A 13,283-nucleotide genomic window follows, 5' to 3' on the forward strand; every position below is an offset into this window, starting at 1 on the left:
CTGAGTTCGGCATTAAACAACAGCCACAGTAAAGTGGTTCGTCACATCAGTCTCTCGTTTGTCAGATTATTACAGAAATGTCACTACGTCTTTCCGTCTCCCACTCTCCCAGTCTGACTGTAGCCATACTCCATCACTCAGAGTACCAAGGAGATTATACCATCTGTGCCATGTTACTCTCTTTACGTAAAATACAAGGGATATCATCGTGTCCGTTCAGTCTGATTGACAAAGCATTCGTTGAAGACCTTCTCAAACCGGATCAGTTACAGATATATCAAAACATAAATATCAACAGTGAAATATACGTTCTACGTGCCATTCAGGATTTCAGCTTAGCGCTGTTGATAATGAACTGTAATACCTTGAAACATCCATGTAGTCAGCAAATCAATTTCAGCAAGAGGACAATCTTCAATATCCCCAGCAATGGTACAACACACTTTCTGAATAAGTCCACTAGTTATGGCTATGTCAAATGTTACACTCTTCTTCACATTGGTCTAACGAAAAGGAACAAATACACGCTATATTCATATACCAGCATGCTTGTATCGACAACAGACTGTTTGTGTGCTTTCACGGTTTGATCTTCGTCAGTAATGCTGATACTGGATATAGAGTGGTGATTTTGATTTATGTCATTAGGTTCTTGAATACCCACAAAGTGGGATGAGAATACCGAAAGGTTGTAAGGTTGTGCTCTGGAAAGGAGCACTGCCAGTAGTTAAAGTAGAAACATAACTTGTTGTTTTCTAAACTTTTGTTCAGAAATCCAAAACTAACACAAGAAACCAGTTCTCCACCAGACCTATGTATATGCCCAGTTTGGTGAAGAAATATTTAGTGCTTTCATATATTGCCAAGTCCCGGGGGATAAATATAATGGGGCTACATGTTTTTAGAAGAACTCACCGACGAAGATCAAGTGTTTGCAGATGTGTGCTTCCCTTCCTGATTCACATCTGAATAAAGACAGATCGATGGCACCATACAATAGCCTACATTGTTTCTAAAAGCTGTAAACATTCCCCCTGTAATGGCATTGTACAAGACGCACAAGTCATGTAGCGATAAGAGTTTCACAAGTGTCGGCAGGTAATGTGAATTAGTGTGCTACAGTCAGACTCTTCTCGGCGTGGGACGTGAACAGCGAGGCCATGTTGTCGAATCACCGGGTTCACCGACCAAGCTCAAACAGATATAGAAATCCAGAAAGGTTCCATCGTCTGTATGAATAATATAAGCATTGGGAAATAGAAACCAGACATGGATTCTGTGCTTAGTACTGTTAACATTTTAATCGATGTTAAATGTCATATGATCTTCGATCGTTCTAAACCAGCATGGCACCAGACACATTTAAAGATCAGTCCCCATTGTGAAACATCTGCTGGTGTTGAAACATCATCGCAGTCGTCATCTTTGTTGTTGTTTTATTTACAGATGAAAATAGATGCAGCAAAGGGGGTTTGGGCTAGCTGGGCCGATTAAGAACCTTTCAGAGACACTACAGCCTCCTTCGATACCAGAGGCGACGTTTCGCTTTGTAAATGTGTAAATGGAACCAAACCGCCACCTTTCCCATGTCAGTCAAAAGATTGGGAGATTCCAAGCCTGAGACACCAAGAACAATGAGAAGGCAGACCACGTGGTAAAACGTGGGATGCCAACGTGACATTTCTTGAGAGGTCCGATTTCCTGCCATGTACCTTTCGAATCGTGTCAATCACATTTGTGTTAAATAATAAGTGAGAACGACCTTGTCGCTAAAGAGCATGTCTGTGCCAAAGCCAGGTAGTCACTGACAAGGTGTTGGACAGTCTCGTTAAATTGATTACATCGTATACATTTCGTATTTATGTTTTGAACCAAAGCCATACATCAATTGACGGTTACAAAGCACATTTAAGGCCAGTCGACTCGGCATGGCACACGAGAGGGTCATTCTGCAAAAAGATTAACATTATTTCACGAAAAGCCTCCACTTTTATCAAATCACACTGAATTATTTCTTTCGTGCATTCAAAAACACCCAAATTATGTGATAGAACGGGCACGGCATACGTGACTATTCGTGGCTTTGACATAATGGATCTCAACTAAAAGTTCTACATTTGTATTCTACAAGGAGTTTTTCTGTATATTGGCTCTTTGTCTCTAATCTGACTCTAAGTATTTTTTAACCTGTCCTCCGTCGAGAGTAATGTACGGATACCCATTCCCCTATCCTTTCAAATCGCAGCATGTTATCACCCAACGGGCATGTATAAGGAATAGACTGAACAATATTTGTTTTAGTGTTTGATCTCCATGAGAAGGATGTCCGTAAGAGGTGACTGACAAGATTCGAGAGGAACATGGCAGAAATGAGAACCTGTCTGGAAATTTCAAGTTGTCTAGGATAACAACCTTCCTCCTTTCACAGCAAAACGAACGTAAAGGATTGAATCACAAAGAGAAGAAGAAAGAACTAAACGAATAGTTTCGTCAATAGAAACGGGCTCTAAAGTTAGCACCTCCCTATGCAAATGTTTCTCAGGTCCGGCAACATCCATAAAGACTTAAGTAAAACAATATTCACTCAGACAGGTCAGTACAGTCCAGTGTCTTCAACATTTTCGTAGTGAACCAAACACTTTGAAAGCTGTTGTCCGACGTTGGTAACGTTTTGTTTCTTCAGTGTTTCTTTCAATGTTGTTTTTAACCAACAACTGATCCTTTCAAACCATCGACCTTTTCTGCTCCATACAAGTGACCTCATGTAAGTGTCGTGAGATGATACAAGATGCGAGAGTCAGCATGTAAAGTTTCCATACGTCTGTTCAGACACATAGCAGGACGGAAGTTTTTCGAGTCGCCTGTCTTTTCAAGTAGTGTTGTCGTTGCACAACCAAGACGGAAATGCCGTGTATCCAGGAGAGAATCTAGACAATGATGTAATGGCCTTTGGACACGAGGGAACAGTTTCCAATACTACTTTCGGACGCTGTCGGGCCCTGGCGTCAGATTTTGATGTTTTAATGACTTTTTCAGGCAGTTTGTTGTAATGAAAAACATTTTAATATACTCCTCAACCCATGTGTCCTGTTGCTGGATTGAGACCACACCTACTTCCAAACCCGTTCACTATCATAATTAATGGTAGTTCTTTTCTCGTGATGGGATTATATTGCCTGTACAATCGTTTTTCATCAGTTTGAAATAGGGTATTGAATTATATTTTCCTGTTCTACTTTCCTTTTATTTCTCTCCAAACCTTTAACCTTCAAGAATCAACAATAGTATTTAGATTTGTTTCTCTTTATGATTCTGTTGAAATGATTTTTTATTTCTAAGCTGGCATCAATTGATACATCAGTTTATTTTTGAATGAAATGAACAAAATATACACGGGGTCATAAAAAAAGATCAGTAACAGGAGAGAAATCGGATTCAGAGGGAAACTCAAAATCGTGGTCAACATCAGGGATTTGTGAGTATAAGCGTAGGCTGTCGGCGACAAGGGAATGAATTGATATCGGAAGAACAATGCGAACGTTCATTTGCAGCGTCGGGTCTGGTGCTACTGGAACTGAGGGTTCTTACAAAGGTGTTTGACAGCTGTCAGTTACCTCACTTTGCGTCCACAACTTCTGTCGCCGGAACAGGTCAAGGTTATTCTGCTGTCAGATATGTACATGTGTGTACAAGGACATGGATACGTCCCGGTGCTGCTTCAGTGATTTGCCATCAGTAGTGAGGAATTTGTGTCCATCTTGTTGCTTTAGATCAACATAACATAGACAATTATTGTCTGTAAATTTTCAGGACGGTTAATGGTTTCTACTCATGTGGATAACTATATGTTTATTCATGATACTCGTGTCCCATGTCCCAGGCGACGTTGCTAGTGTATTTCACAAACAAGCTGAGATCTGCATCACTTCCGGCTTTTTCACCCACCTCAAGTTGATATGACCGATAACACCTCAGACTCACCCGTCCATTCCCATACTGAAGGACATGATGTTGTTTGAGTGAGTGAGTGAGTGAGTGAGTCCAGTTTTACGCCGTTTTTAGCAATATTCCACCAGTGTCATGGCGGGGCACCAGAAATGGGGTTCGCACAATGTACCCATGTGAGGAATCGAACCCCGGGTCTGCCATAGCCTCTGGTCGGGACAGTCTTGTATCACCAAAATGTCGTCACCTATATGCCGGCACATCATTCAGATTCTTTCAATGTTTAGCGATGCCAAGATCAGCTGCTTTGCTTCCTTACACTTTTACGCAAGATTGGAAATTATTCACCTCGTATCACTTGTATCGCATCAATATTTTACATCCGGGTCAATATGCTCCTAAGGTCAACAGGTCGGCTGTATGCTCCTAAGGTCAGCAGGTCGGTTAAGTAGCTACATTAAACCATGAATTGACAACAGGAGGCTGTAGATGGGCAGAATTGGTATGAGTATGTATACCACGGTCGTCTTTGCGGTCTCGCCACGAAAGGTATACCCGGCATAAGGCCAATAGCGGTCGTGCAAGGAGCTATCGATCTATGTGTCGCCGACCGATCAACACAGTGCTCCCGCAAGTTTAATGATTTTCATAAAACACCAATAAAAGGGATTTCTTTGAATGAATAGCTTCCATGATCACATTTTAAGGATCATTAAAGCAAGAGTGATTTTTAAAAAAAATAAAATCTTTAATGAAAGCAACAAAGCTAACTGATATAAAATTGTATTTAATTGCCCAGCGCAGCCATGGTGACGTGACAGTTACCGCCCAGGAATAACTCACTTGCCAACTGCAACCTTCAGTTCTGAGCATTGCTTCTTATTTATTGATTCGTTCACTGGCTAGCAGACATTGTTGTTTTTGTCTTCGACTTCTTCTAGTAAAACCAATTATTCTACAGGATATAGCAGCAAAATTGGACTAATATTCCCCCATAAAATATTCAAACCGATTGACTTTTTCTCGCGGGTTCAGCATGCGGTACAAACTAAATGTCGGAGTATAATTACGCTTCGGACGAATGTCATGTTCTGCTTCGAAAATCCTCTGCTTTTCATTCTGTTTCTCATAAGACGTGTTGACTTCGATAAGGTTTCTGCAAATGAGGTGGAGCCGTGGCGACAGGTGTTGACTTCAGTCTAATTGCATGCTGAAGACGCGTCTCTTACATTTAACTCCATTCAACCTCCTCTCAAGACACTAAAACAGCATGTGCCCTTTACATAAAGTTCCCCCTCATTACTAAGACGTCGGCGTCCGTTGCATATAAAGCTCCCCTCATTACTAAGATATTGGCGTTAGATATATTAAGCTCACCTCAAAAAGACGTTGGTGTCTGTTATATTTAGTTCTCCTCAATACTAAGATGCCAGTGGCCGTTATATTTAGCTTTCCTCATAACTAAGATGTCTGTGAATCAAGAGAAGGTGTTCTTAGTTAACAGTCAGTCAAAAGTACTTAACTGCTGGTTAAAAGATACCCCGAGTTTTGAACAACCTGGCCACGGTAACAAAAGGCCGAGTCAAGATGGTAGGTCGGGCCGCCATTGCCATCTCTTTGCCATTCCCATACACTAACGTCCTCAGCAACACAGTGTTCTGACTAGTTCCGGAGCCCAGGAACAGTAACAAAATGTACCTTTCAACGTCTCTTGGTATGACGCGGTCGGGAATCGATTTACCAACCTGGGGCCTTGATGGCTAACATGCGATATTGTATACATCCATTACAGGCGAATAAAGATTCCATATCTACTGAGGCTGATCGATATGTTCTGAGCTTTACATATCAGAAACAACAGCAATATATGACATAGAGGTATATCACAAAAATAGGTGAATTGTGTAACATGTGTCACTGTGACAAGGCAGTGAATGGCGGTGTTATGGACATTTGGAATCAGGACACACGAGGGGAACTTGCAATTATCATGATCATATATTTACTGAAAAAGGCATATACTCCAACAATCATCCCTGGAGATATGAGTACATCTCTAAATGTGGCACGGCAGGACCAACGACACCCCCGTTCTTGAAGACTTGTGGCGTCATCGTCACCATCCAGGTCATGGCGTATCGCTCAGTGCAATATACGTAGTTCATTTCTTCTAGGTCTTTCTCAGTACATTCTATTACCACAGAGACATTGGTGGTGAGCAAGTCATGCCCAAGATCTGTGGCATTACCAGTACCAGTGAAGCAAACACCTCAAACCTTCCTATCAGCTTCGTGTCCTGCATGCCGAGGGTGTCATCACAGTAGACCTTCTTGGAAAAGACTAGATGACAGACTAAACATGCTTACTTTCATTTCGGAGGTATTATGGGGCGACATTCATACTTAGAGACACGGGGAGCTCAAGCACCTTGCCATATAAATCAGGAATCTACACATCAATCGTTCCCATGACGACAGTCAGTGGGTATGGCTTTAAGCTCCTTCAGTTACAACCATGTTCCTCTGAACTCCTTGCAGCTCCGACTGGAACCATTTTGAATCAAATGCGACTGCGGCGACACCTATGTTGGCCAAATCTCCAGACCCCTCATCCAAGACTCAAGGAACACCAGACCTCAGTTAGAAAACAGGATTCCAAATCAGCCATTGCCGACCACATCAGAGACCACCCAAACCACACCATCAACTGGAACATCAAAATCTCAGAAAAGAACCAATCAGACTACAAAATCCGCAAGCTATTAGAGACACTCCACATCATGAAGATTGAACCAACGATCAACAGAGGTGAGGGCTACCAAACTCCACTCGCATATCATCACTTGTTAAAATAATTCTGTACTTCAACCCACTTTTATATAACAACACTTTACTGGCTTCCAATCTCCTATACCATACTCCTTACTATACCATACTTTTGGCTTCCCATCAGTTTGTGTATATCAACCCCATTAATTGTATAAACAACTCATCTTCTTCTTATTTATTGTAACAACAATTCATGTATACATGTATATTCACTCCACAAATTTATTACTCTGTACCATTTGCTTGACAACGACATTATTATCTATGTCGAAACGTCGCAATCATTGAATAAAAGAAGTTGTATATCCATAAATCAGAATAGTCCTCATTTGTCATCTACTCAACTTCTAGAATGCCTAGCAAAGATGAGAGTATGTTTTCTGTAAATTGTATTATTAAGTAAGTAATAATTATTATTGGGACACAACGTTTTGTGTTTTGAGTGATAGCTATTACGGGTCACATTTCGCATCATAAATGTTCAGTGCTTCTAGTATTTTGGCTGCAGGCGTTTAAGGAAGTGCTCTAGAAGTGCTCTAGGGTTGCCTCCCATGATTAATTGTTGGCCGAGAAAATTCTACGTTGATGGTCGTTTCTGCTCGAATATTCACGAATCGGTGACTGTGTATATAACGGCTGGTTGTCGTGTCGACAGGGACACACACAAAGATTAACTGGAATATATATCTGTCTGTCTCTCCGCCAACGCTTGGCCTAATATAGTCGCTGCCTGACCACCCTCTGTGTTACATTCAGTAAAACTGTTTCTCACTTTCACACCAAAACTTTGGTGAGTTGACATTCTATTTGTGACCCATTACTTTACATTTGACTCAGTTGTATTGTACATGAAACCTCTCTCGTGAATTTTTGCATCTTGGTCTTGTTTGCTGAATGCAAATTATTCAAAATGTCAGATTCTTCAGCGTTACATTTTGCTGGCTCTGAGGGGATTTCCTACACCTTTTCTCAAGACAATTTTTAACCGTAACAATGTCGAAAAGCGGATCTTGAAAGCAACCAGAGTTACTTACATTTGTCGTTTCTAAATTAGCTAAAATCTGGATAGTATCTTCATGTAGCATTTTAAACGAATTTAGTCTCATATATTTTTTTTCAGTTTGAGTGTTTGGGGGTGGGTGGGGGTGGGTTTGTCCTCAAATGCTTAACTATTGTAAGTTGTTTTGTATAGCGTGAGAAAACGGCTGCATGGTGAATGGTATGTGCATGGGTTTGCTCACATCTGTCACAAACATGCCTGCCACGAAGTGCAACTGAAGCGATGGTAACGAAGGTGTCTCCCTGGGGTAAAATGTGAGTGGTGGGTTGTGTCCCCACCCAGAACATCTCTGTGTTAGCTGCACAAAGTGCGACTCAAGCGTTTACGAAAGGCAATCAAATGTATATTTATTTAATTTCAATATTCTGTGGGCGCACAGAGAAAATTTAAATAGGTTATGTATGTCACGTTTACAAGTAACTGTTTAACCATTTGGTTAGATAAACACGTATATTTAACACTTAGCCAAGAGAGATGTAACCGACTGTTATTATTGAGTTTTACTGTGTTTTTATTGGCTATATCCGATAGAAGGGACATTTACCAGAAGACTTCAACAACATGTCACTACTCCTTGAACAACGCATGTAGCTTTATAGCGTTGTGTTGCCACCCTGTGCAGGCAGAGATATTACTTGTGTGCAGAAGAGGACTCAACCACACTGTAACAACTTGTCATACAAACACTGACATCGAAACGATGCAGTTTCTGAATAAACGAATTGTCAATACATGGTTGTGACAAAATATCCAAACGTTATGTCGAAAGTACGAGTGGTCCAGCTGTCAATATATTGTCGCAATATGCTATGTCGAGTTACACCCTTCCCCCAATCCAGGATCCGCTGCTGGTGGAATGCCATAGAGGATGTTATCATCCTCAGTCTGTCAGCGCCATACTCACCTGTCGATGGTTCACCAAAGTTGGTGTACAACCTGCATTACTCTGCATTCTCCTCCTGTTTACAGTTTAAAAGCCATGATGTACTTGGCGTACCAGCGTCATTCATTTACCGTGTTACACTTGGATGCCAGGTCCTGCAGGGATCCCCAGTGGTGGTTCATACAATCACATCAATCATTCTTTGGAAACAGTGTGACTTGGCATTGTTAAGATCCAGTATTGTCAATACCCAGCATTGTTAACATCCAGCATTGTTAACATCCAGCATTGTTAACATCCAGCATTGTTAACATCCAGCATTGTTAATATTCAGCATTGTTAACACCCAGCATTGTTAACACCCAGCATTGTTAATATTCAGCATTGTTAACACCCAGCATTGTTAACACCCAGCATTGTTAATATTCAGCATTGTTAACACCCAGCATTGTTAACACCCAGCATTGTTAATATTCAGCATTGTTAACACCCAGCATTGTTAATACCCAGCATTGTTAATATTCAGCATTGTTAACACCCAGCATTGTTAATACCCAGCATTGTTAATATTCAGCATTGTTAACACCCAGCATTGTTAACACCCAGCATTGTTAACACCCAGCATTGTTAATATTCAGCATTGTTAACACCCAGCATTGTTAACACCCAGCATTGTTAATATTCAGCATTGTTAACACCCAGCATTGTTAACACCCAGTAGCTGGAGCGGGGTGAGTTGGTTGTACACCATACATGGGCTGCCAACATGGTACACAATGTGAGGAATCGAAATCGCGTCTTCAGTGTGACCAATGAACGCTTAAACCACATAACTACCAGGAATGTATTACAAGGTAGACTGTTCTCCGGACCGTTCTCCGGACTGTTCTCCGGACTGTTCTACCTGTGAGTGTGTTGTAGAATTTTTCAATTCAAGGTATTGCCTCTTGTCTCATATTGTGTCTCATGCCACAAAAAACTAGTACAGCGTGGTGATAATTATACACTTACTGCTCTCTATTTGATCCTTTCGACCATGTTGGATGGCTGTGCTGAGAGGAAGACACTAGCAATATTGTCTGCTGACCGGAATCAGGTGGTCAGACTTGACTGACGCATATCATCTACTCCCAAGTGTGTAAATCGATGTTCGTACTGTTGATCACCGGATTGTCCGGTCTAAACTCGATTACTTACAGGCCGCCAACCCATGGCTGGAATATTGATGAATGCGGTGTTCAACACAATGAAATCCAAGACCAGATCCACTATTGTCTATGTTGCTGTCACAACTTAGGTATTATAATACCTTATAATTTGTATAACCAACTGTGTGTACTGCCAAACTGATACTTGAGTAGCGATTTTTGAGCAAGCCTGATTTTAGATAACTGTAGATTATTAAAACATCACAAAGCTTTGTGGTTTGTTTGTTTTACCCCTAGTTCCTTTCAGTTGAGGTTAATTTCAGTAACAGCTTTGGAATCAACATGCAACAACGCAGAATTTGGTTTTCAAAGCACGCACATCATGATGTAGTGTTTTCGTACGGATCATGTCAAAGAGAGTGGGTAGCGGTTGATTAATACCGTAGCTATAACGTCAGCCTTGAAACAAGTAGGTCCATAGCAAACAAACCAAAATCAACAACGACCCTATGGTGACACCCGATCCGTCAAGTAGCAGATCCTGACCTAATGATCCCACTGTAGTCGGTAATGACGCCAAACATTAGGATTATAACGTTCCTGACACTCTCCCTTCTCCACAGTCCTCTACATGAACATCATCCCTGGTTTATATCGAACTGAACGTGCGGAAACACTATCCCGTCCATTATCGCATTCAAACAACGTATCGTGGTCAGGTGGGATGCCGGAGCGTTTTTCACGCGTTGTAGAGATGCATTGATATAAAACGCTAATACACGTCTTTACGCACTAACGGAACATGTTTAAACTCCAATTTCGCTAATAGAGTAAATAATCATTCAAGCTAAATTGTAAATCCCACTTGGGTAGCCATTATCGTGCTAAAAAATATAAATTGAGGGAAAATAGATTCCCACAATGATTGTCAGAGATTGTGTCACGCGGGATGAAGTCGTGCAGCGATCAAGCCATGATCTCTACTGAAATTGTCTTTTAAAGAGAGTATCTTCGCCAACAACGCCAAGCTGCTGTGTAACTAGTGAGACGTTTCCATATCTCACACATCTAAAGACGATTGAAATACAGAAGTAACTGATTGATGCTATAGAGAAAATTGACACTATCAGTATGAATGTTTAATCCACGTGGGAAAGAAGACAGAAACTCGTGGCGGTGCTGTGGTTTGATGAGCGCTGTAGGGAGATCGACCCTTGTTTTACTTGTAGCGGACAAGCGTACATTGCGGTAATGGATTGAGTGACAGTCCTATCATTTCGACCGCCGCACTAATACCCTGCAGCGATGTCATCAAGTGTGACCCTCATCTGGGTGTATTCATGATTGAGTTGGAATGGATAACAGATTCTGATCGTAGACAAATGGCCTGTCCCTTGACGGGGACTTACATGATGGCCTTTATTAGTCGTCTCAGCAGTGACGGAGGCTGGATTGGAAGTGGTGTGTGTGCGTGCGTGCGTGCGCGCGCGCGTATGTATGTATGTAGGTAAGTAGGTAGGTAGGTAGGTAGGTAGGTAGGTAGGTAGGTAGGTTTTATCTTATGAGTGGGTAGGGTTGTACACCACTTTTTAGAAATATTCTAATAATATGAATGCGAGGGACACCAGAAACCTTCTTCACACATTGTATCCAGGAGGGGAACTGAACTCTGGTCATCTGGTCATTGAACGCTACTGTTTAACCAGTAGGCTGTCCCCTTATGTTGAGTGTGTTGTAGTCTGACCTGTGGACGGTTTGTACATGTGTTTATATGCAGATTGTATATTGAGTGTGTGGTAGTCTGACCTGTGGACGGTGTGTACATGTGTTTATATGCAGATTGTATATTGAGTGTGTGGTAGTCTGACCTGTGGACGGTTTGTACATGTGTTTATATGCAGATTGTATATTGAGTGTGTGGTAGTCTGACCTGTGAACGGTGTGTACATGTGTTTATATGCAGATTGTATATTGAGTGTGTGGTAGTCTGACCTGTGAACGGTTTGTACATGTGTTTATATGCAGGTTGTATATTGAGTGTGTGGTAGTCTGACCTGTGAACGGTGTGTACATGTGTTTATATGCAGGTTGTATATTGAGTGTGTGGTAGTCTGACCTGTGGACGGTTTGTACATGTGTTTATATGCAGATTGTATATTGAGTGTGTGGTAGTCTGACCTGTGGACGGTTTGTACATGTGTTTATATGCAGATTGTATATTGAGTGTGTGGTAGTCTGACCTGTGAACGGTGTGTACATGTGTTTATATGCAGGTTGTATATTGAGTGTGTGGTAGTCTGACCTGTGAACGGTGTGTACATGTGTTTATATGCAGGTTGTATATTGAGTGTGTGGTAGTCTGACCTGTGAACGGTTTGTACATGTGTTTATATGCAGGTTGTATATTGAGTGTGTGGTAGTCTGACCTGTGGACGGTTTGTACATGTGTTTATATGCAGATTGTATATTGAGTGTGTGGTAGTCTGACCTGTGGACGGTTTGTACATGTGTTTATATGCAGGTTGTATATTGAGTGTGTGGTAGTCTGACCTGTGGACGGTTTGTACATGTGTTTATATGCAGATTGTATATTGAGTGTGTGGTAGTCTGACCTCTGAACGGTTTGTACATGTGTTTATATGCAGGTTGTATATTGAGTGTGTGGTAGTCTGACCTGTGAACGGTGTGTACATGTGTTTATATGCAGGTTGTATATTGAGTGTGTGGTAGTCTGACCTGTGAACGGTTTGTACATGTGTTTATATGCAGATTGTATATTGAGTGTGTGGTAGTCTGACCTGTGGACGGTTTGTACATGTGTTTATATGCAGATTGTATATTGAGTGTGTGGTAGTCTGACCTGTGAACGGTTTGTACATGTGTTTATATGCAGATTGTATATTGAGTGTGTGGTAGTCTGACCTGTGAACGCTTTGTACATGTGTTTATATGCAGATTGTATATTGAGTGTGTGGTAGTCTGACCTGTGAACGGTTTGTACATGTGTTTATATGCAGGTTGTATATTGAGTGTGTGGTAGTCTGACCTGTGGACGGTTTGTACATGTGTTTATATGCAGGTTGTATATTGAGTGTGTGGTAGTCTGACCTGTGAACGGTTTGTACATGTGTTTATATGCAGGTTGTATATTGAGTGTGTGGTAGTCTGACCTGTGAACGGTTTGTACATGTGTTTATATGCAGGTTGTATATTGAGTGTGTGGTAGTCTGACCTGTGAACGGTGTGTACATGTGTTTATATGCAGGTTGTATATTGAGTGTGTGGTAGTCTGACCTGTGGACGGTTTGTACATGTGTTTATATGCAGGTTGTATATTGAGTGTGTGGTAGTCTGACCTGTGAACGGTGTGTACATGTGTTTATATGCAGATTGTATATTGAGTGTGTGGTAGTCTGACC

This window comes from Haliotis asinina, chromosome 9 (genome assembly GCF_037392515.1).
Source record: "Haliotis asinina isolate JCU_RB_2024 chromosome 9, JCU_Hal_asi_v2, whole genome shotgun sequence".
In the NCBI taxonomy this organism is placed as follows: domain Eukaryota; kingdom Metazoa; phylum Mollusca; class Gastropoda; order Lepetellida; family Haliotidae; genus Haliotis; species Haliotis asinina.